Consider the following 26106-nt stretch of genomic DNA (forward strand, 5'->3'; position numbering starts at 1 on the left):
TGAGTTGCCGGGATCTCTGCTAAAACCAGGTGGTGGTTCCCCCTTCTAAAGCTGTGGGGGTCCCCACTCTGCCAGGCCGCGTGGTTCCCTCTCTCTGGGATGCGAGAGTCTCCACTCTGCTAAAGACATGTGGTTCTCTCCCTCAGGGCTGCCGCGTGGTTCTCCCTCTCTCAGGGCTGCAGGAGTCTCCACTCTGTCAAGTCCGCGTGGTTCTCCTCCTAAAGCAGCATGGTTCTCCCCCTCTCAGGGCTGCCGGGGTCTCCACTCCGTCAAGTCCGCGTGGTTCTCCTCCCAGGGCTGCGCATGGCTCTCCTCAATGGCTGCCAAATCTGGGTTTTAAATCCCCGTGGCCAATCTTCCTCTGCAGCCCCATTTCCGACTCCTCCCACACTCGGCTTCACATGCCAGAACTCGTATCCTTCCAGCTTTACTGGGCTGCCATCATGAGTCTGGGCAGGCATGGCCCCATGTCCTGGAGCCAATCCTCTCTGAGCTCCCACGCAGGCGCTGTAACTCAGGGGACCTGCCCCCGCCCCCCACACCAGCTACATCTGGGTGGGGAAGTTACTTCCATTCCCCTGGCTTAGAGCTGATCACAGCTACTTAACATATCTATGCAACCAGTCAAAGGTTATAGATATGCCAAATGACCACGCCAGAGCTTAGCTGCAAGGCTGTTGCTATGCTAAACAGCTCTCAATGGCCCTGCTCCATTTGTCCCTTCCCCCACCCCCCCCCCGGGGGGGGGGGGGGGGGGGGATGGAGACATCCCAAAATCTCCTGGACACCTTAAGTTCTGGACCCCATTTCAAATGCCTATTTGGGGCCCCCCTCTTGGCTGCACCCTGTAACAGTAGCAAAAGAAAAAAAAATTTAAATGAGAATAATGAAAGGAAAGAAGAAGGTAAAATATGGCGTAAGGGGAGGGAGGGGCAAAATATGTGAATTGAAGTGAAGTATAGTATGAAATCTAGTGACTTAATATGCATGGACTTGATGGACAAGAAATGAATGTTAAAAAGCTATGTAGGAAAGGAAATATTACTAATCATGGAGAAGACCACAGTCGATTTCATCTCAGTAGCCTCTAGTATTTACGACTGTTTTTTCTTTTGGGATGTGCCTCTGGTGATGTCAGATGTTGACCTGAGACTTCCAGGGATCTACTGTCCCTGGCCGTCTCCTTCAGTTGTTAATCTGGTTACTCTGCACTCAGCAGTCAGGCTTAAGCACCACAGGACCAGGGTAGAATTCCTCCTGGGGTCAGGGTTATTGTTTCCCCTCAGGCTGCTGCTTCTCAGGGGAGTGGTCTGCCAAGCAGGATGGCTGTTGCAGTCTGGGGGATGACTCAGCACTGGGATCCCAGCGTATACTCTTTCAGTTCTCTCTCCAAAGCTTCTGTCCCCAATCTCTCATCAGGCATCTCCAGCCCACTCTGCCCTCCCCCCTTTGCTGGAGCCCCAGGTAAGTGGCTGCAAATGAAAATTTGTGCATTGGCCCTTTAAATGGTCCTTTGTGTCTCTAGCTATCTGTCTTCGGCAGAGAGCAACCCTGCTGCTTTTCACAGCTGGATGTCATCTGTGTACTTTTTGGGTTCTGGTGCTCTAGGCTGGGGATCCCAGCTTAGGGTTTAGACCCCACTCTTCCCAGGGGATCCAACTGACTGCTTAATTATCCCTTTTGGCACTGCTGCCTGTGGGTGCCCAGCCAGCCCTCTCGAGTCTTTGCCACACTCCTTACCAGTCAGGTTGTGCTGAAGTTGATTCTTCTGTCTGCCCTAATTACATTTAAATTTTGAGTCCTTCTTGCATTTCCTTTGGGATGAGCTATGAGGTCAAGACCAACTTTCATCCCCAAATGTCACTCCTCTGGTTTTATAGATGGGGAAACTGAGATTTAGGTTGTAGTTTATCCAGAGTTACTGGGCTGTCTACTGTGAGAGTTGTCTGTTAGAACTGGCAGACTAGTGTTCATTCCTTTAGGCAGATAGATCTAGCCTTGACTCTTGGGTCTGGTACTAACTGGCCTTTCACATGTTATATAGGACATGTCTCTGATTGATTAAATTAGAATCCTACCCACCCCCTACTCATGTACACCATCCTTTTGCTCAGCTAGCTGCATTTTACAGGTTGTGGCCAAGTTTAGACCCCATTCTGAGTGCTACAGGCTGACTGTTGCCTCTGTTGATAAAACAGTCAAAACTCTACAACCCTTTGTCATAACCTCTGCTCCTTAAGCTCCAGCTAGAGCCCAGAAAATGGGACACAAATATCTGTAGAAACCCAACAAAGCACTTTTACTTTACAAAGTTTGCATGCTTTTCTCTTAAGCTTCTGACCAGCTGTTCAGTCACCCTACTCCAACTCCCTTGAGATGCCTTATTCATAGCTATTGGTAAAAGTCTGAGATAGTTTGTCTGCTTCTGAACATAGGTTGCTTATTATGTTGACCTTGGTTTATTTTTCTCTAATTTATTTTTCAGGAATTCACCTAGATTTGACTCAATATTGTATCTTGTTTCTACTTTTAATCATGCACTGCATACTCAAAAGATAGTTCAATGTAGCAACTATTACACTGATTTTCAACTTGGCAGGTTTCTTTCTTTTTTAAATCTTTAATGAAAGGCCCTGGCTGGTGTGGCTCAGTGGATTGAGTGCCAGCCTGTAAACCAAAGGGTTGCCAGTTTGATTCCCAGTCAGGGCACATGCTTGGGTTTTGGGCCAGGTCCCCAGTAGGGGGTGCACGAGTGGTAACCACACATTGATGTTTATCTCCCTCTCTTTCTCCCTCCCTTCCCCTTTCTCTAAAAGTAAATACATAAAATCTTTTAAAAAATAAATCTTTAATGAAGGAAAGCCCTACTTTACTTCCCCAGAGATAGAAATTGCAATTTATGTGGTTCAAGTGGTAAAAACTCATTAATTAAAACTGTCAAAGTGTAGTGAGCTATGCAATTTTTAATATATGTTGCATCAATTGATGGGAGCAGTGGTTGTCATAGGAAATTCTTCACAGCTTCTTTTGTGATCAAGTTATGATGACTATAATCTTCTGTTAGATCTTCATAGTGCAAATTTTGGTGAAGCCTAAACTGATCTGAATGTCTAGAGAACTCTACTGCTATCTCCAAGGTCTGCCTTAGCTCTCAGGGCTTTTTGCTGTTGCCTTCATTCTCAACCCATGATATGGCCTTAAAGGTAGTATTTTTGTTTATTTTGCTTTGTTTTTGTTTGTTTTCGGTTTAGGGGTAAATTAGACACAAAAGGCAATAGCACAGCTTTTAGTTAATATGCACATAGCATTATGCTTTTTTCTTATAAATCTAGGATAAGATTGAAATTATAAAAATATAGTCAAAATGCTTTGCACAATAAAGCAAAGGAGAGCAGAGATGTAAGGGAATAACATAAACTACCATTATGACTAGGGCAGGGGAGGAGTGGTGGGGGATAAATGTAGACAACTGTACTTGAGCAACAATAAAATACTTTAAAAGAAAGATTAAAATATATGCATAAGAAAGGTTTTGATAGCAATGTCCCTACCTTCCTAGTAAACTATACATTTAAAAAATGTTATTGGTGGGGAGTGGCTAGAGCAATACTTCTTCCAGAAGGAGAAGTGTCTCTAGTCCAAACTAGCTTGTCATCCAAGGTTCCTAGAATCCTGTTATATTATATTTGATCTAGTACAGCCTCTGACCCAGTCTGGCAGATCACTTACCCTGCAGTGGCCTTACTGAGTGATCATTCCAGTTTTCCTAAATCCAGTTATCTGGAAGTAGTGCTTCCTGGAGTGGGGCTGCCTGAATTTGACACTTGACTAGCCGTAGTTACAGCCTTGGGCAGATTATTTAACCCTTCTGTGCATTAGTTCTCACATCTATGAAATGGGGATAATGGTACCTACCCCACAGGACTGTTGTGATGTTAAAATCAGATAATATGGCACATGTGTAGTACTTATTATTCTACTAGCACATTACTGTTGCTCTTACCACTATTGATATTCATTTTCATGAAGACTGAAATGTTTGAAAGTGTTTATTTTGAGCTGAAATCTATCTTTTTACAATCTCTAACCATTGTGTGGCACAGGAAGAAGAAAATTTTTAGCCCTTTCCCTACTTGCCAACCTTTCAGATATTGGACAAGTAAGGATACAAGTATGAAAGTGTGTTATAGATCGTAAAGTGCCATGCTACCTCTAATGGAGTATTTAATATTATCACTATATTATAGTCCACATTATAATTATTATCTAACTTACTCCTTCTACTTGCCACATCTTATCTTTTCAGGCTAATTATCTTATGTTCCTTCTAGTGTTTTTCATATAACAAGATTTCTAGAAACTAACCATATTAGTTGCCTTACTTGGGATATGCTCTAGTTTTTTTTCATGTATCCTTTAAAGCATGTCCTCTAGGACTTGCAGTAAGACTAGTATAGAGCACAATGTTAATATAATATTTACCTCCACTCTCCTTTAAAAGTATATGTACTTTGTTGATGAAATATTGTGTCCATTTGAGGGAATGTTGTCATTCTGCTGGCTAAAGGCTTTCTTCAGATGAATTCCCACTAAACATGCTAAACATTCTGAAAATTGCATTCACTTATTTTTTTTATCGATATATTTTGAGCCCCCCCTTTTTTGTGCCAGGTGCTGTGCTGTATATTGGAGCTACAATGGTAGGTTCTACCTTTGTCTCTATTGCATTTCAGTACCTAGTCCAACCTGTTGAAATTTTTCTATTCTAGTTCTATTGAAAACAGGTTGGCTGTGTCTCTATGTTTTATGCCATTCATAAACCTGATGAACATGCTTTGTCTTCTCCAGCTTGTTAGGTTAAAAATGTTATTTCAGAGTGTCAAGTACAGAATCCTGAGATAGGCAACTATACCCCTACTTGTGAGGCTGACATTGATCCGTTAGTGCTCTTTAAAAAACAAGCCTTTTTACTTTGAAAAATTATAGATTCAGAGGATTTTGTAAAGAAATGTACAGAGAAGTCCCAAGCACCCTTCCCCTAATGTCTCCCAGGTATAGTACACTATCAAAACTAAGATATTGGTTCTGGCCAACATGGAGGCATAGGTAGAAACTCTTTGCTTCCTTGCACAACCAAAAAGAGGATAACAACCAATCTAAAATCAATAAACAACCAAAAGTGCCGGAAAATCAAACTGCATGAAACTCCGACAACCAAGGCATTAAAGAAAAAACCAACCAGAACAACCAGACTGGTAAGGCACTGGAATGTGCAGGCCAACTCAGAAAAAACATGGCGATGTGGCAGACTGTGGGGGTGGGGCCAGCTGCCAACCTCAGTGGGCTGCAGGGGAGGGGCTGACTTAAGGGGAAAACTGAGACTCAGAGCTGACTGTGGGCTATGGCTGGGGTTGCTGTGGTGAGAGAAACTCCCATTCTCACATGGGAGTTCATTGAAAAGTGCGCTAGAGATGAGCAGGAGAGCTGCACTGTTCCTTCCCTCTCCCCTCCCCCACAGGCAGTGCTGCAGCACAGCAAAGAGAGTTGCCCTGCCTTGGTGAATACCTAAGGCCCCTCGCCCTTGCAACCTATCAGCTGTGCCAAGACAAAGAAATATGGCCCAAATGAAAGAACAGAGCAAAGCCTCAGAAAGAGAAGTAAGCAATGAAGAGATAGCCAACCTATCTGATGTAGAATTTAAAGCCCTGGTAATCAAAATGCTCACAGATATGATTAAGCTCGGTCAAGAAATTAAAAAACAAAACAAAACAATGAAAGATGCCCAAAGTGAAATAAAGCAAAATATTCAGGGAACCAACAGTGATAGGAAGGAAACCAGTACTCAAAGCAACAATTTGGAACAAAAGGAAGAAATAAACATTCAGCCAGAAGAAAAGGAAGAAACAGGAATTCAAAAAAGTGAAGAGTCTTACAAACCTCTGGGACAACCTGAAACATTCCAATGTCCAAATTATAGGGGTACCAGAAGGAGAAGAACAACAGCAAGAAATTGAAAACTTATTTGAACAAATAACGGAGGAAAACTTCCCCAATTTGGTGAAGGAAATAGACTTCCAGGAAGTTCAGGAAGCCCAGAGAGTTCCAAAGAAGTTAAACCCAAAGAAGAACACATCAAGGCACATCATCATTAAGTTTCCCAAGATTAGACATAAAGAGAAAATCCTAAAAGCATCAAGAGGAAAGGAGAGAGTTACCTACAAAAGGGTGTCCATTAGAATACTAGCTGATTTCTCAAAAGAAACCTTGCAAGCAAGAAGGGGCTGGAAGGGAATATTCGAAGTCATGAAAGGCAAGGACCTACATCCAAGATGACTCTCTCCAGCAAAGCTATGATTTAGAATGGAAGGGCAGATAAAGTGCTTCCCAGATAAGGTCAAATTAAAGGAGTTCACCATCACCAAGCCCTTATTATATGAAATGTTAAAGGGGCTTATCTAGGCCCAAAGAAGATAAAAAATGTGAACAGTAAAATGACAATACACTCACAGCTATAATAAAGGGGGTAGAAACGAGGGAGGGAGGTGGGGAAGGCTGGGATGGTGGGGAGGGGTGGGGGGAAAAGGCAGAAAAGTGTACTTGAGCAACAATAAAACATGTTAAAAAAGTGAATAAAAGTGCGCTTTGGGATTAAAAAAAAACCCAAGAACAAATGAACATAGTAGAAAAGAAAAACAACAAAAACAAAAACTAAGCAAACAACCAGAACAGGAACAAAATCACAAGAATGGGTATCACATGGAGGGTTTTCAGTGGGGAGGGGGAAGGGAGGAATGGGGGGACAGGTACAGGGAAGAAGAAGCATAATTAGTAGGCATAAAGTAGACAGGAGTGATAAAAATGGAATAGGAAATAGAATACTCAAAGAACTTGTATGTACAACCCATGGACATGAACTAAGTGGGAGGGAATGCTGGAGCATTGCCGGGCAGGGTGGAGGGGGGATAAAGGGTGGATTGGGAAAACTGTAATAGCATAATCAATAAAAAATACCTAAATCTAAAAAAAAAAACCCCAAAACCCAAGATACTGACATCCGTCAATCCATGGAATTTAAGTCAGATTGTGCGTGTGTGTGTGTGTAGCTCTATGAAGTTTTATTACATGTGAGGCTTTGTGTAACCATCATCATGATCAAGATAACTTAAATCTGCCATCACTACAAGACTCCCTTGTTCTTTCCCTTTAGACCACATCCCTTCCCCCTCTGCATGCCTACCTCCTTGAAACTATGTCCCATCTTTATATTATTTCTTGAAAGTCACACAAAAGGAATCATGCAATTTGTATCCTTTTAAATTGGCTTTTTTTTACTTATCATAATTTCCTTGAGGTTCATCCAAGTTGTTACATTTAATAATTCCTTTTAATTGCTGATTAGCATTTCATTAGCATTCTTTTTAAGTATGGCTATTCAATCAATGATAAATCAACCTACCTGTATAACAGTGTGGGATACATCTCACTGTCTCATGTGAATGTATTTTATAGGGAAAATGTGTTCAATAACTTAAAACTCAGTGACACTTAGTAGCATTACCTCAATTGACAAGTCTTACTACCTGGTCATTGCTCATAATCATCAGTTTAATATTCCATTGTAATCTGTTTTTCCATCAAGATCAGCAGCCTTGATTTCTGAGCTGTTTTAGGAGTGTCTGGCTTTTGTAAATTGGGCTGTTGTAGTTGGTCTTTCTTATTCAGAGATTTCCAGTAGTGGCTTCTAAATAAGGAATATTGGTTGCCTCAATACAATGTAATATCCTCGATGTAGGTCCATAGATCCAAATTCATTTTAAACTGCTTGCCATTCTCAATATCTCAGCATCTATTGGTTCTGACAAACTGTTGTTCACATTTGTGCTACTGTTTCAAATTTGAAAATTATTCTTATCATTTAAGAGGGAATAGAAATAGAAACTAAGTCATCCCACTGGTGTTCTTGCTTGCTCACTTGCTCTCTTTATCACCTGTTGACATACATCTTCTACTGAGAGTCAGTAATCTTACTTTGAAAAATCTGAGCTTGCTATATCTTCATTAATTCCTGTGGCCTACCAGTGTGTTTCCTGTATAGCTACATTGTGTTCCTTAGTCATTTCTCCTTTTTCCCTCAAGATCTTGGGGAATTGATGATATGAGAATTTTTTCCCAAACATTTTTTTAATTCCTCAAGCAGTAGTCCACTTAAGAGTCACTGTGGTGTCTTGTAGAAACTTTCATTCCTAATATCTGGGGAATATCTTTGTACCTATCACTTTTTTGTCCTTGGTCATTACCCAATAGTACTTAAGATGACATGGCCATATTTCCTAAAGTTTCTTTCACTTCTGCTTTTGCCAATCAGTTCTTCTTTCTTGGTCAAACATATACAGAGTTGTAGTTCCTCTCACTGCTTCCTCAGCACTCTAAAGGATGAAATTTCCCTCTTGTAAGTTCAGCACAATCCTTCCCTTTTGATACATACTGTTTCCTGGCTGACACTCCCTTATCAGATCTCCTGCGCCTTCCAGAACACCTGTTCTTTGGTTAAGAAATGTCCATATAGTCTCAACTATTGTTCTAGAACTCTTTGCCTTGATGACACTATTTTCTTCACTGCCCTATTAAATGGAAGCTGCTCATTTTCCCATAATTCCTTAATCTTAAATCTAGCTTCTGGTACCAGATTGTTCAACAACTTTCCTTTTCCTTTACTCTTTAATACGCATGCCATAGGATAGATTTTATGCCATCTCTTCATTGGCATAGACCCATCTCTGGGTTACTTACATTCTTTGAGGCCTCTGGCACCCAGCTCTGTATTCTGTGCTATCCTGACTTCTGGCATCATCCTAGACCATGTCATCAAAATCTCCAGCATAAAACTTCCTCTACTTCCAACAATGTGACCTTCATTTTTGCTCAGCTTCTTCAACTTCTTTATATGGGCCACACTCTGGGCCTTGTCACCAGCTGGAACTGTTCTACTTCTGATATTTCAAACTCTGAAATTGTGCTTTTCAACTAATACCTCTAGCATTCCACATCCCCTATTTCCTTACTCCCACAATACCTCATTGACCTCACTGACACTTTAAGTCCCTTCTCTTTTCTTCCTGATTTCAATCCTGCCCAGCTTCTATGGTCTTTCCCATTCAATCAACCATTTTTCACCCTCACTGACCCCTGCTAGCCATTTGATATTAATTGCCACTAGTATCCTCAATTCCATCACGTCCCTTTAATTCCCCTGCACCTGCCCTGCCAATCCCCAAACATAGATGGACTTTAGCATCTGTTTTCATCTATCCTGTTCCCAGGCTTCTGAGTCGTACTCTGGAAAATTGTCTCACCATGGAGATTATATCCATGACCAGACTGTGATTTCTGACCACAGCTGGTTCCTCAGTGGCTGCTCTGTAATGCTTTTTTATACATTCTTGGTTGGTTCCTTTTCCTGTTTCCCACAGCATCTATTCCATTTTTGTAGCGTGTCATTCTGGTGCTCCAATTTAGCCTTCCATACTCCTATATCACTTCAGCAGATAATCTAGTTACATACTTCCCTGAAAAGACAGAGCCCATTGGCCACAAACACTCTCTTTCCCTCAAAACATTTATTTTCATGGCTACTTTTATCTTCATTCTTTTTGTATCATCTCTTCCTAGGCTAACCAGTCTTTCTTTTCAACTATCCCCTAATACCTCCTTTAAAGTATTGTTATTTTAATCTCTTCCTTCTCTCTCTCATACCTTTAGTATTTTTCTGAGTTCTTTTTCTTCTGCCTACAAACATATTCAAGAATTCCTCTTTCACCTACCTCCCTCAAATCTTCTTTTAATCCCATCATTCTTACCTACTAATTGGGCATCTTTTTCCTTCATTTTATCTAAAATTTTTTTGAAAGTGCCATCTATACTTCTTTATCTTTGTTTTCTACTCATGAACTCTGGCTTCTGAACCCTTCCCTCTAGCAAAAACTTAACTTTCATAGGTCAGCATTGATTTCAAAATTCAGATTGGGTGGATTGGATGTCTTGAGATACAGGCAACAGAGAAGGGAAGGAGGGATGTGTGCACAGAGAATTGCCCATGCTACTTAGAGGGGAAAAGAAGTATGATGGAGAGGTTATTGAATTCAATACTATGCCCTTCTTCTGTTTTAGGGAAGTTCATTGCATGATCTAACAACACTACTTCTTTCTCTGTGCTTCTATGCTCAACTGTTATTCACCATCTCATTGATTGAGTTCTATAAGAAAATGCCACTTTTTTACTACAAATTATGATGATGATGGTAACAATAGTGGCCATCGTTGGGCTGCTTATTCTGTGCGATAACTGTGAAAGATATTTACATGAATTATAAACTTTAATCTTCAAAACAGCTTAGTAAAGTAGGAATTATATTTTAATACCTATTTTATGGATGGGCCAATGAAGGTTAAGAGAGGCTAAGCATCTTAACCAAGATCACATGAAAAGAGGTAACACAGGGAGCCAAACCCTGGTCAGCCTGGCTTTCAACCTCTCCTTAACCACTACACTCTACTACTTTCTGTGATCTACTGCCAGATGCTATCTCACTAGCTTTTGATGAAAATAACTGTGAGATCATATTTACTTTCTGGTGTTTCAAGTGCCCCAGTGACTTTGTTACTACTACTCTGTTAAATCAGTCTGTGTGAACTTCTGCAGTCCTAGGCATGATTTCTAGCTCTTTTGTTCAGTGTTCTTCTGAAAAGTAGTGGGTATCTCTCTTCCACTATGGTTTTTATTTCTTTGTCAATTTTTGGTAATTTAAACATTTTTTAACAATTCTTTTAACAGTTTCCTTTTAGTCCACATTCATCATGTTAATGCATGTCCAGCAAAATTATTTATTCTTGGCATTTGTGAAATTTTCTCCTTCCCTTGTGAGAAGTCTATCATTCTGAAATCTTACATGATTGTCCTGCAAAGCACATCCTATTCTTCCACATTATCTAAGTAACAAAATATCCATTTCCCATTATTTTCCCTTCTAGTGAAAAGTCATGACCTTCAATAGGAAGAAGAGGTGAAAAGCTTCCACATGCCCCTGAAACTTCAGTTTTCTATCTAAACTTTCAAAGTCACTAGTTACAGTCCAGGTTATTCTAGGTTGTATAACTTGTTCCCAGATCTAAACATTTGCAGGACTAAAAATAAACTAAAAGATGCAGTAGCATCCATGTTCATTGCATTGAGTCAAGATGTCCAAGACCGGAGAATGTTCTGGGACTGGAATAACAACAACAAAAAAGGCAGCCCTTAATTGGGCTGGGAGTACAGATACACATAAACACAATTGCAGAATTAACAGGAAACATTGCTTCTTTCATGCAGCAGCTGTAAAAAACCATAGACACCTTCTTTTAGTGAATACTGGTTACTTGTTAACAATGTCCCAGACTCCCTCTGTTATTCCCAGCTAATACTGGGAAACACCCAATCCCAGTTTATACCCACTTCTCCTAATCCTGCCTCAGAAATATAACCAATCCAGAACTGATCCCTGCTTTCCTTAGGACCTCCTCAAAATCATTCAGCAAGAAACGAAAAGATGCTTCCCTTCACCCTCTAACCGAGTAGCATCCCATGGTTCCTCTGGAGTGTCCTCTGTTATGATGAATGAATACATCTGACTTTGTTGAACTGTAGGCTTGTTCTTCTGGTCTCTAGCTGACTGAACTTTAAATGTCATTCATACCTTGAGCTTCCCCCAAATAAAATTAGGCCTATTTAATTATGTTCAAGCCTGGCCCAGTTCCATATTTACTGCCTTGAGAGTGAAGGCTCCCATCCCTACCCTGGCTCATCCCAGGTATTGTGCTAATAACAGATTGATAAGATGCTATCTTAGCCTAGAATTAATAGAATGAGCTAAAAACCCAGAATTAGAATGATAGTAGGAACTTGACATACTTGGGTCATGGTGGTACAAGTGATGCAGACAGTGAGCAGCCAGACAGTGATTCCAGATGGAAGTGAATGGTGAAAAAAGTGAGGGATAGTCATTGGTTTAAAAAATATTAAGGAAGTGTTTGAGTTGGGGTGAGGTAGAGGGGTGAGAGCAAGTGTTTCTGGGTAGAGAAGGATGACTTGTGTAAAAGGATGGAAGCCGAAACAAGCAAGCCATATTTGAACAATTCCTTCCCTTGAGGTTGGAGAGGCAAAGAACAAGAAAGTTTTCATTTGTTGATTTCAGTGAAGTATATGGTTTGAGGGCTGGGAATCTGATTAGGATTTAAGAAGAGATTATTGCAACAGGTGGCCATTATAGTACCATAAAAATACTCTAGAAAGGGGGAGGAACAGAGATATCTAGCAGTACCCAGGACAGAGTGGTAAGTAACCATTTGGTAGCTTCTTATTTTATTTATTTATTTATTTGAGGTGACTTTGGTTAATAAAATTATATAAGATTGTACAGGTGTACAGGTGTACAATCTTATAATACGTCAACTGTGTATTGTATTGTGTGCTCATCACCCTAAGTCAAGTCTCCTACTATCACCATTTATCCCCCCTTTTCCCTCTCCTACCTGTCCCCACCCCCTTTCCCTTGAAGGCACTTTACTTGTTACCTGTGGAGATGCTGTCAGCTTCTGCTTGTCTGGACCTCTCAGAACAGGGAGATACTTCTTCCTGTTCGATTGTGGTTTTCTATTAGGAAAAAAGCACATTGATTTCCCAACTTAGAAGATATCTCAGGACAAATGTTACAAACCAAGTCAGTATCCCTCTCAGAATAGGGGATGACAGGTGAATTTCATGTCAGAGTTACTCTAAAGATCTGTGCTGTTTCTTTGTGAGGCCATTTAGAATACAGTTTATGTTCTTCCTGTTTGCAGACCATTAAGTCTGTGTTTTTTCTTGTTATCACCAAAACGTGGTTAGGAATGTCTGTATTACATCATCATTTCGACTGAAACCAAAGCCTTAATTCTGCTGCACTGCATAAACTAGCACATTTCTTATCTCCAGCAATTTCATTGAAATTGGTTAACTGGTTAGGTGGTAACTCTTACCTCTTCTGAGCCCTTTATTTCCTGTTTGGATGTGAAACGTTGCATTTTTAACTCTGGTTATAAAAATAACAATATTTTGTTTGTCAGTTTACTTTTTTCATTAGATTCCACATAGAAGTGAGATCATATGGTATTTGTCTTTCTCTGACTGGCTTATTTCACTTAGCATAATAATCTCCGGGGAGGGGGATGGGGTGGGGGTAGATGTTGGTGGGCAAATAGGATAAATGGGGACAGAAAGATACTTTGCTGTGGGCAATGGGTGCATGATGCAGTGTGCAGGTGATGTTTTGTTGAGTTGTACACTTGAAGCCTGTATGGTTTTGGGAACCTATGTCACCCCAATAAATTCAATTAAAAATAACAATATTAAGTGTGGTAAATTTGCTCTTGTCTGGAAGAATATTTGTTCAGCAAGCATTTATTGAGCACCAACTATGCCAGAAAATGCCAAATGATGTTTTGAATAATTGAGCTGTTTTTGTTGAATTAAAGCAGGAAACTACTTACAAGATATGTTCTTTGGAAAAAGCTGTCACAGGAGGAGTATGTGAGAGATTACTTCTTGAAAAGAAACTTAATTCTATCCAGTTTTAAGTAGTCTGTGTATTTTAGGAAAAAGTGTGCCTTGAAACTGACTTTTGTCAGTTACAGGTTTAATGAACAAGTAGCAATTTAGTGGCAGGCTTTGTTCTAAGTACCTTATAAATAATTACTTATTAATCCTCCCACAACCTATGAGGTGGATACAATTTTCACCCCATTTTATAGATGAAGAAACTGAGTCATATGGAAGTTTAGTATTTTACCTGAGGTTATAAGGCTATTAAGTCGGGATGTTGGGATTTGAATACAGGCAGCCTGTTTCTACACTCTGTGCTACCTGTATTAAGCTGTGAATAGGTTCTTTCTGAAGGACCTGAAAGGTTAATTTGTTTAAGTGGATTTATCATGCCCCAGGAAATCCTGCTTATGGTATTGATGTGTTTATTGAATTTCTTTATCTCTGTACTAAGGATGGTTTTCTACCAAACTGTAATCCATATTATGATAAATTGTGAATTAATGGCACATATTTTTAACATTTTATGTTTTTTGCTGTTTTTTAAAAAGTATGGAATACTTCATGAATTTGAGTGTCATCCTTGCACAAGGGCCATGCTAATCTCTGTATCATTCCAATTTCAGTATATGTGCTGCCAAAGCGAGCACTTTTATGCTGTTTTTTTAAAAATATGTACTATGTGCCAGGCACTTGTCTCCAAGGCTAATTCTTTTAGCCATCACACTGTTCAGGTCCATAAGCCCTCTCTTCCATTGCTCCCTCAAGAGGAGATTCCTGCAGACCCAACATGGGATGACTTTGTCCTGTCTCGGTCTGTCAGTGACTAAGTTTCCTAATTTCAGGGAAACACCTTTCTTGAACTATATTACTGAAAATTGTGCCACTGCAACAAAATATACTCAGCAGCAGTATTGAAATAGATTCTTCAACAGTCTTGTGTTTCTTGTTCCACTTGGAAGATGAACACACAGGGTCATACTCCTCACCTTAACACCAAGAATATCAGTGTCACAAAGGGACTGGCAGATCTGCTTGGGATTGCTTTAATGATTTGTGAGCTTTGATTTGTCCTTGAGAACATGTGTTTTTTATCTTTTAAAAAAAATCTGCTTTATTGATACATAATGATATACAATCAATGGCACATATTTAAAGTGTACAGTGTGGTACGTTTTGTGATGTTTTGGAATATGTATCCACCTGTGAAACCATCATCATAATCAAGATAATGAAAACATCCATTACCCTCAAAAAATTCTTCTTGGTCCTTTGTTAATTCTTCCCTTTTCAGCCAGCCCCTGCCCCCGCTCCATTGGCTTTCTATCACTATGTTAATTTGCATTCCCTAGTATTTTATGTAAATGGATCATGCAGTATGTAGTCACCTTTATTTGGCTTCTTTCGTTAAGCATAATTATTTTGAGATTTATCAATGTTATGTGTATAAACAGTTCATTGGCTTTTTTAAGCCTGTTGTATGGACATACCACTATTTATTTATCCATTCACCTGCTGGTACACATTGGAGTTATTTTCAGTTTTTAGCTACTATGAATAATGCTGCTATGAATGTTTGTGAGCAAATCTTTTATCTGTATGGACAGACTTTCATTTCTCTTGGGTAAAAAGCCAAGATAGAAATGATTGAATCATACTGTAGATGTATATTTAACTTTTTAAGAGTGTGCCAACCTATTATCTAAAGTGGTTGCTGATGGGAATGTAAAATGGTAGAAGCAATGAGTTTGCCTTGCTCCATATCCTTGCCTGTACTTGATAAGGTTGAATTTAATTTTAGCCATTCTACTAGGTGTATAGGTATATCTTATTGTAGCTTTAGGTTGCCTCTTATTTTTAACTTGTGTCATTATGTTTAAAGTAGATTTTTATCAGCAGCATATAGTATATAGGTTCTTGGTTTTTAAATCCCATGTATAGATTTCTGGCTTTAATTGGTTTGTTTATACTCTTTACATTTAAAAACAGTTTATTTAGATATAGTTTACATACTATACAATTCACCTATTTAAAGTATACAATTTAGTGTTTTTATTATATTCAGAGTTGTGCCAACGGTTACCACAATCTAATTTTAAAACATATTCATCACCCAGAAAGAAACCCAGTATCCATTACCAATCAATCTCACTCCCTCACCCCCATCCCAGTCCTAGGCTACCACTAATCGGCTTCCTGATTCTGGAAATTTTCTTTAAATGAAATCATATTATATGTGATCTTTTGTGACTGACTTTTTCAGCATAAGGTTTTCAAAGTTCACCCATGTTGTAGCATGTGAAAGTACTTCATTTTTTTGGCTGAATAATATTTTATTGTGTAGATATGCCACATTTTATTAATCAGTTGATGGACTTTTGGGTTACTTCCACTTTTTGGCTATTATGAATGATGCTACTATGAACATTCACATACAAGTTTTTGGGTGGCTAAATTTTTCACTTCTCTTGGCTATATACTGAGGAGTTAAATTGCTGGGTCATATTGCAACTTTGTGTTTAATATTTTGAGAAGCTGCCAAACTTTTTTTTTCTAAAGCAGCTGCATCATTTTACATTCCCAGCAACAATGTATGAAGGTTCCAGTTTCTCCACATTCTTGTCAACATGTGTTATTGTTTGTCATGGGATGCCTTTCCATTTATTTAGGTATTGTTTAGTTTGTTTTAGGAATGTTTTGGAGATTTAGAGTACAAATTTTGTATGTTTGTTAAATTTATTCCTAAGTATTTTATTATTTTTGATGGTATTATAAACACAACTGTTTTCTTCATTTTATTTCAGATTGTTTGTTGGTAGTATATAAAAATGCTATTGATTTTTGTATATTGACCTTATGTCCTGCAGCCTTGGTGAACTCTTTTATTAGTTCTAATTTTTTAAAGTTAATTCCTTAGGATTTTGTGTATACATGATTATGTCATCTGTATTTACAGATAGTTTTACTACTTATATTCCAAATTTGAATGCCTTTTATTTATTTGTCGAGCCCAATTGCCCTGACTAGAACTTCCAATACTGTATTGAATAGAGGCTGTGAGACTGTACATCTCTTTTGTTTTTCTGATTTTAGGGGGAAAGCATTCATCCTGTCATCATGATGTTATGATATTAGCTATGATGTTAGCTCTGAATTTTTCATCATTCATCCTTAATTACGGCAAAGGAGTTCTCTTCTATTCCTAGTTTATTTATGGTTTTATCATAAAAGGGTGTTACAGCCTCTGCCCTAGGAGTGACCTGGGGTTAGGGTGATCAGGGCCCAGTATTCTTATCCTGCTGAGCCTGTAGTAGTTTCTGCCCTACAAGTGGGAACTGGGTGAGGGAAGGTCTAATTGGCTGTGTCTGATTGAAATACAACTTATGCAACACAGGGTGGGGGATGAAAAACACTAGCAATCTACCCCTCCTAGGGTAAAACTATAGCCTCAGACTAGAAGTTAGGAAGGAAAGGAGCCCTCATATTCTTGGTTACTCAGGGTAGAGAGAGCTTCTGTAACACAGAGGTGGGGGAGGGTGGTGAGGAAGCAGGTTATAGCTCAAATGTCATCAATTCTCACTGTTCTTGCTGAGATTTCATAGATTTTCTTCAATGTATGTTTCTCTATTTCCTGCAAAGTTCCTTACTCTGTCATTCTGTAAGTCCTGGTCAGTGATTAGAACTTAAAGTTTTTAAAAATTATTTGGAAATAATTTCAAACTTACAGAAAATTTACAAAAATAGTACAAAGAAAAACCCTTACACTCTTTACCCAGATTCACCTATTGTTAATATTTTACTCCATTTCCATGTTCTGGTGTGCATATGTGTAAGTATACAATTTTCTGAGCCACTTGAGGTTAAAATGCATACATCATGGCTCTTTGCCCCGAATCATTAAATATTTTTTAGAAATAGTAATATTTTCTATATAATGATAGTATAGTTATCAATTTCAGTAAACTTAATATTGATTATTTGTCTAATCTACCAGATAAATTATAATTCTCTATTTTTATCTCATCCTTCCTCTGTTTTTATAAGTATCATATATTATGCATAATATTAGTACATTGGTACATACTGAGGAGCACATGTATGACTGTTTTTCTACTGATAGACATGTATAATAAGAGGATTTGTGAAGCAACCAGTCTGGAGTTTGACCAAGTGCTTTCAGTGTATTGGCTCAGCTAATTCTCCTTTGTGAAACAGGCAAGATATATTTTCCCCACCTCTATCAAATATGAAGAAATACCGAAGAATTCAGTAAATATATAAAGCTTAACAAGTGTTAGACCTGGGCCCTCAACCCCAGGATTTTTGACCCCACAGTCCTCTTTCCATACCAAGTTTCCTTGCTGAACAAGCTTCCAGCTGTTTACAATGTGACTTTTTGATATTATGAGTTTGCAGGCAATTTTAAATCATATGATTCTAAAACCTGTGCCAGATGCTTCCACCATAGAGATCTGAAGACATTATGGGTCAGTGAGTTTAACTGGCCGATATTTCCTAAACTCCCCTTAAACTAAGTAGGACAAAGGAAACCTTATTGCCATTTTCTTTCCTCCTCTCTAAAGGATCCCCTCACATAGTCAAAAATGTTAGACTTGATTGATTGTATAACAAACATTCATATGGTGCTTTATTGATTACAAAGTGTTTAAATACATTCTTTCATTTTAGAGCCATACCAACCCTGTCTGAGAAGCACTGCACTAGGACACTGACCCTTTGCTTCTACTCAAACCTGGCCGTCATTGTCCCCATACCAGCTTCTCTGTCAATGCCCATGAATTCTTGTCATGGCCAGTGCCAGAGACTTTCTCTAGAGTCAGACAGTTTCTCTTTAGTTGAAGGCAGCAGTCTTCAGAGTAAGATATACAAAATAATCTACAAGGATGTGGGAAGGAAATAATTGGGGGGAAATTTTTGTTGTTTCTCTAGCTGTTCTTTTATTCTCTGTATCTTCTATTCCTTTTTACAAGTTTAATAAGTTATACCTCACATACCATCAACTCACCCATTTAAAGTGCACAATTCAGTGGGGTTTTTTTTTAAAAGATTTTATTTATTTATTTATTTTTAGAGAGGGAAGGGAGGGAGAGAGAGAGAAACATCAATGTGCGGTTGCTGGGGGTTAATGCCTGCAACCCAGGAATGTACCCTGGCTGGGAATCGAACCTGGGACACTTTAGTTCCCAGCCCACGCTCAATCCACTGAGCTACGCCAGCCAGGGCCAATTCAGTGGTTTTAAACTACTTGCCCATTAATAAGTACCACCTCCTGCCCCCACCCAATTCCAGGAAACCACTGATGTGCTATATAGATTTCCTATTGCAGACATATAATTTAAACAGAATCGTATAATATATTATCTGTTGTGTCTGGCCTCTTTCATTTGGCATATTTTCAAGATTCATCCATGTCCTAGCATACAACAGTACTTCATTCCCTTTTATCGCTTAATAATATTTCATTGTATGCATATACGACATTTTGTTTATGCATTCACTACTTGAGGAATATTAGGGTTTCCACATGTTTGCTATTGTGGATAATGTTGCTATGAACATTTGTGTACAACTTTTTTTGGTGGATGTGTATTTTCATTTTTCTTGGATATCACTATATTCCTTGACCAGCATAAATGTTATGTGTTAAATTTTGGCAGAAAGACAATAGAAGAGTTAACATGGCTCTTCTAGGGGATTGAATTTTATTTCTTCTTTGACTTTCCATGCTATTTCTCTCATTCTGTCCCATTTTATTGACCTTCATTTAGCTCTTTTCTTGTCTTCCTGCCTGCTTTTTACTCCTGCCAGGGATGCTGTGAAGGGAAAGGAAATATTTATTGAGTAACGTTGAGGTGCTAAGTACTTCACATTTAACCTCACAACAACCTTTTTAAGGTTGGTGCTGTTAAACCCATTTAAAGATGAGGAGTCTAAAGCTCTGGAGCTGTATATAATTATTTAAAATCACCTTGCAATTCAGAGGCAGAAGTGAGATGAGCCCACTTCTATTTGATTCCATTGCCTCTGCTCTTTCCATAGACTGTCTCCCAGGTGAAGTATTTGAGATTCAGAGGACAGATCTTGCTTCTCACTGGAGATACCAAGATGGATGTATGGAGTGAGAAAAAAGGACAAGTGGAAGATTATATGTTTCTAGAAATTTGTCCATTTCACCTAGGTTTTCAAATTTCTTGACATACAGTTCTTCTTAGTAATTTCTTATAATCATTTGTATTTCTGTGGTATCAGTTGTAATTTCTCCTCTTTCATTTCTGATTGTGTTTATTTGGGTCCTCTCTCTTTTTTTCTTGATGAGCCTGCTTAAAGGCTTGTCAACAATAAAAATAAAAATAAAAATAAAAGGATAAGTGAAAGATGATGCCAAGATTTTGATGTGACTATGTGAATAGGGATATGGGGTAGGTGGAGGGTGTGACAGGAGTAGAACCTGATTTGGGAAAGGAGGGTGTTGTTCAGTGTTCAGTTTGGGACAAATGAAATTTGAGAGCATTGATTCATTGGACTGATATTTGAGTGGCTTGCTTGTGCCAGGTACAGTGCAGTATGCTGGAGGTTCGGTAAATGAGAAAGCCATGGTTTCCTTCCCTAATGGAGCTTGTGGGATTAGTTGGAAAGACAGAAAAAAGAACAATTGTAATCACGTGTAATGGATGTCATAATTAGAAGAGGGGAGAAAGATTTAATTTGTGTCTGGAGAAAGTGATTCTATCAGGCTCTGAGGTTAGTAGAAAGAAGTTCTAAATGGCTATAGCTTAAGGTACAAATGGGGGAAGGACATAAATTGCTAGAGATGGATATAGGAGACAAAGATTAAAGAGTTAATAATATTGTTTCCCTCCTCTTTCCTCTTTCTATAAGGGAAAATAGATGATTGCCTGGAGCCACATGGAACAACTGGTAGTTCCCTGATTGTCCAACTTTGTTGCCCCCAAGCCTTTGAACTCTGCTGTGGAGTTCTGCTCCCTCATCCCTTTTGTCTAGCCAACTTCTGCTCATCTTTATCATCTTTCAGGAAGGCTGCTGTGACCTCCCTGTTCCAGGTTCCCAAAGTTTCCTGGGCCTACTGACCACAGTTTCTTCTATTAATTGTCAGTGCCCTAAGAGCAGGGACATGTTCATCAACCTGAGTAGTCCCCAGAGTACCCGACACATAGTAGGATGGATGCATGAATGAATTAAACAAAAATACCACATTTGAGAAAAATCTGCATCTTATGAACAAGAGGAGAAGGCTTCATCACTTCATAGCAGAGGAGTTTGCTTGTCAGTCTAACTTGGTGGTTCTTAACTGGGAGTGGTTTTTCCTCTGCCCCCACACCCAACATTTGTTAATGTCTGGAGACATTTTTTAGTTGTTACATTTGGCAGCAGGGTTCGGGGCAGGTGACTTCTGGCATGTAGTAGGGGTCAAGGATGCTCTTAAACATCCTATTATGCACAAGACAGCCCCCCTTACAACAAAGAGTTATCCAGCCTCAAATATCAGTAGTGCTGGGGTTGAGAAATCTCATTCTAATCTAGTTCAGCTCTTTTTTTATGAAACCAAAACAGTGGTTCTCAAAGTGTGACCAACACCCTACTCCCTCCCCTGATAGTAGCAGCATCACCTGGAAACTGTTAGAAAAGCCAATTCTAGGGTCTCACCCCAAAGCCACTGAAGGAAAATTTCTGGGGATTAGGCCCAGTACTGTTTGAGCAAGCCCTCCACGGGATTGTGACACAAGCTGAACCTTGAGGACCCCTTCTAAAGTCAAAAAGCTGGTTAATAATAGAGCCAGCACCAGAACCCCAAGAGAAACCAGAGTGGGAGAGGTCAAGGAATAATGCTAGAAAAATCCACAAGAAAGTGATGGTTTCCAGAGTGGAAGTGGTCTTAGGTATCAGATATTCTTGAAGAGTTGCTAAAAATGAAAACAGATGAAGGGAGGTAAGATTGCTGCTAATATTTAAGACTCCTGCAGTGGTGAGAGATAAGCATAAAGTTGTTAAGAAGAGAAGGGTTTGAGTAGGGGAGACCTGAAAGCTTTTAGTTTGCAATTATCTATGCAAAATAACTGCTTTTTATATTTATATTTAGTGTTAGGCTCATGGAACTAACTTGCCAATATTCTCATCCCTCTCACTCAGCGGCTCTTATTCTTTTTGTGGTTTCTTCCTTTGAAGGAAGAACAGGCTTAGTCTATGTACATAACTTTTTTTTTTTTTTACAGTGGAGTGTTCTGTTGTGACAATAAATAAAAAGGTATTTTTAAAGGTTATGCCAGAGCAGTAGGAAGCATTTTGCTATGGCAGCAAAGGTAAACTTGATTCCATTGTCAGTTTGTTCGGCTTGGCAGCAGGGTGCTTTGGTGGAATTTGCGGTCCTAGAGAAAGCTAGGGAGATGTGTTTAGGCTAATTTTGGCTCTCTAGGAAAAAAACATTAAAAATGCCAACTTCAGGACAGAAATTGTTCTTAAGTATCATTAAGCAAGCTAAGGATATTGATAAGACATGGAGAGAGAAAAGGACTCCTTTAAAGAAAAAGAATTCCCTTTATTTTATTTGTATTGGACAGTTTTCTAAAAATGCTTTGTATTGAGTGGCGGTAGAGGGAGAAAAGGATTTTAGAGCATTGTCTGTTTTGGGGGACAGAGAGTTAAAATAGGTGCTGGGGTTAGGGATTTGTTTCCCTAACACATTAAGTATGTTAGTGTAGCATCCAGCACACGCGAGAACCAATATTGGAGACTTTCAGGGGTTCAAAGATGTTATTTTATTGGCCAAGTTTAACCTGCGCAGGGGCGAACTCTCAAAGTGTCCAGCGACACAGTGCCCACAAGGAGCTGCAAACGAGAGCCGCCGTGAGCGCGTACAACTACTTTCTCTTTTTTTATGTTTTTTTTTATTATATTTTAATCATTGTTCAAATACAGTTTTCTCCTTTTTAATCCCAATCCTCCCCCCCCCACCCTCCCCACTTCCCTCCCATTACCACCCTCCCCTTAGTTTATGACCATGTGCCCTTTAAGTTTGTTCCTGTGAGCCCTTCCCACTGACCCCTTAAATTCCCTCTTCTCTTCTCCCCTCCCATCACCGTGAGCAACTACTTTCTTATATAGGGGCGGGCAAGCAAGCGTTATACAGAAGCAGACGTGGCAGTTAGCAATTCGCTTACAGAGACCGCGTGCGGGAATTTCAAACCAAGCATTTTTGCATAAGGCGGGAAGGCAGGCTGTTTTTTCATTAACCTAGTAATCTCCTGGCTCTAGCTAGCTAGTTTTCTATTTTCTCATTAAAAACTACAAAGCACTACTTATCTAGCCTACTCAGGGGAGAGCGTCTGCTAGACACAGGATGTTTGCTTAACTGCCCTGTGTCTCCCTTATCATTTCCTTTTAGCTACAATGTGGTTCTTGTCTATTAGAGGAAATTCAGTTCTTAATTTCCTTATTCCCAACATTAGGAGAATTCTCCTTAACATGGAAAAAATATATCATATATCATATATATGGTATTTATATATAAAAATATGTATATATTAAAAATGTTTACATAGAATAGTTTTTTTCTCTTAAAAATTTTATGAGTATACAGGGGTGGGCAAAAGTAGGTTTATAGTTGTGAGTACATGACACACAAAATTTATTTATTTTTTACTCTGTAACTTTTTATTTTATTTACTTAATTGATTTTTTATTGTTCAAATACAGTTGTCTCCATCCCCCCCCCCACTCTTTGCCACCCCATCCACCCCCTGCTCCCACCCTCGATCCTACCCCACTTTGGTGTTGTCTATGTTTCCTTTATACATGTTCCTGAAAACCCCTCCCCTTTTACCCCCATTATCCCCTCCCACTTCCCTTTTACTTTCAGGGATCATTTCTATAGTTTGTTATAAAACTTATTTATTTATTATTGTATTATTATTATTATTATTATTATTAACCTACTTTTGCCTACCCCTGTATGTGTTAGGCACACTGCAGTGAATCCTTAAGCACACTTTACAATTCAGGGAAATTAATGGTGGTATCCCCAGTTTATAGATGGGGAAATTGAGGCTCAAAGAAGTGAAATGATATGACCAGAGTCAGACAGCAAATAAGTGTTGGATCGAGAATTCTAAACCCTGGTATGTTTTTCTGCAAGTCTACTGTAATTTCCACAATAACATAGTTATCATAGTGATCAGTTTCCTAGAGGTATCTGAGATGTCTTTATACCTCCTTTTATTAAAGTCAGTACCCAGGGTTGTACAAGCGCCACAAGGGAACTTTTCAAAATATTTCAAAATTTGTGTGTCACTCTCCCCAAAAGCATCTATGGAAGGAGACTTAAAAAAAAAAAAAAAGAACCACCTCCCCCATTTCCTTGTAGCTCTTCTTATTTCCCAGAAGCCAGGCTACACAAAAGCTGATTTTAGTGTGTGGAGCAGATGGTGAACAGGGTTGGGCCAGCCAGCCCCAAGCTGATTCAGCTGTGATGGTGACAGCTGCTCTTCTCCACTTGCCCATAACTAGCTGATCTCAATCACCTGGAAGAGGGACACGAAGCAGAAGGGTCTTTTGTGGCCATGGACAACTGGTGTCAAACTTTCTGGGTTCAAATTTTATTTCTGTTGCAAACCAACAGTGTGATATTGGATAAGCTGATCCTTTAAATTTCCCAAAGGACAGAATAAGACACTGGTTAAGTGTAGGAACTTTGAACATTTTTTCATGTGTCTATTGTCCAATTTGATGTCCTTTTGGGAAAATGCCCATTTTTAAATAGGGTTCTTTAGTTTTTGTTATTAAATTGACTGAGTTCTTTATATATTTTGGATATTAACCCTTTTATCTGATATATGGTTTGAAAAAACTTTTTGCTGTACAGAAGGTTTTGTTTGAGGTAGTCCCGTTTGTTGATTTTTACTTTTGTTTTTTGTGTTTTGGCATAATGTTCAAGAAATCATTGCCAAGACCAATGTCTATGAGCTTTTCCCCTACTTTTTCTTCTAGTTGTATGGTGTCAAGAATTATGTTTAGTCTTTCAGTTATTTGGTCAGTTATATTTCGGTAAATTTTGAGTTAATTTTTGTGAGTAGTGTAAGATGGAGATCCAATTCCATTGTTCTGCATGTGTTTCCTTAGTTTTCTCAGCACCAATTGTTGAAAAGACTATCCTTCCTCCATTGGGTGTTCTTGACTCCCTTGCACAACATCACTAGTCATCAGGGAAAAGCAAATCAAACCCACAGTGAGATATTATCTCACACCTGTTCAAAGAAAACAAGATACAAGTGCTAGTAAGGATGTGCTGAAAAGGGAACCAATACACAATAAGGCCTCACTTAACATCATTAATAGGTTCTGTGACTTTAAGCAAAAAGACCTATAGGGAAACCAGTTTTACCATAGGCTAACTGACATAAACAAGAGTTAAGTTTCTATGGCATCTTGTTAAGATAATGAAATAACATTGAATGAAATGAAGTTATTTGTGGACTTGCTGTACATTATTGGTGGGAAGGTAAATTGGCCCAACCACTATGGACAAACATATGGAGGTTCCTCAAAAAAATTAAAAATAGATCTACCATATGGAACCCAGTATGGATTCTACTTATGGGTATATGCCCAAAGGAAATGAAAAAAGGATTTGAACAAGATACAGCGATCCCTCACCTATTGTGGGAGTTAGGTTCCAGAGACCCCCGCAATAGATGAAAATCCACAAAGTAATGGTGTTATATTTATTTTATTATTTATAAATATTTTAAGGCTTTATAAACCCTTCCTAAAGTCCTATAAACCTTTCCCACTCTCTTATTAACCTTTCCCACACTCTTATAAACACTTCATATGCTCTTAAACACTTCCTACACTCTTAAATCTACATAATTTTAACAACATATAAAATTCTATATGGGTACTCACCAGTGAAGTATACAGTGAAGCCGCAATAAGTGAACTGCGATATAGCGAGGGATGACTGTAAATGCACTCTCATGTATATCACATCATTATTCACAATAGCCAAGATATAGAAACAGCCCAAATGCTCATTAATGGATGAATGAAAAAAAACTGTGGTATACATACACAAGGAGTATTTATTCAGCACAAGAAAGGATGATATCTGCCCTGGCTGGCATAGCTCAGTGGATTGAATGTGGGCTGTGGACCAAAGTGTCGCAGGTTCGATTCCCAGTCAGGCCACATACCTGGGTTGCAGGCCATGGCCCCCAGCAACCACACATTGATGTTTTTCTCTCTCTCTCTTTCTCCCTCCCTCCCCTCTCTAAAAATAAATAAATAAAATATTTAAAAAATAAAAAAAGAAAGGATGATATCCTTTCATTTGTGACATGGATGGATCTTGAGTACATTATGCAAAGCAAGGTAAAAGTCAGACAGAGAAACACAGGTACTACATGATATCACTTATATGTGGAATCTAAAAAAATTAATACTGTAAAAAAAACAGT

The 26106-nt window shown here is 38.9% G+C and overlaps 1 protein-coding gene and 1 non-coding gene across 3 annotated transcripts in view; one reads left to right on the top strand and one right to left on the bottom strand.

Moving 5' to 3' along the window:
- Nucleotides 1-26106, top strand: part of CLCN5 (chloride voltage-gated channel 5) — a 210669-nt gene that overhangs the window by 57010 nt on the left and 127553 nt on the right. The gene's annotated exons all lie outside the window — the stretch shown is intronic.
- LOC114505806 lies at nt 14162-14265 on the bottom strand. Its single transcript, XR_003685276.1, has one exon. It is a non-coding gene; the product is annotated as a U6 spliceosomal RNA (small nuclear RNA).

This window comes from Phyllostomus discolor, chromosome X (assembly GCF_004126475.2).
Source record: "Phyllostomus discolor isolate MPI-MPIP mPhyDis1 chromosome X, mPhyDis1.pri.v3, whole genome shotgun sequence".
Taxonomy (NCBI): domain Eukaryota; kingdom Metazoa; phylum Chordata; class Mammalia; order Chiroptera; family Phyllostomidae; genus Phyllostomus; species Phyllostomus discolor.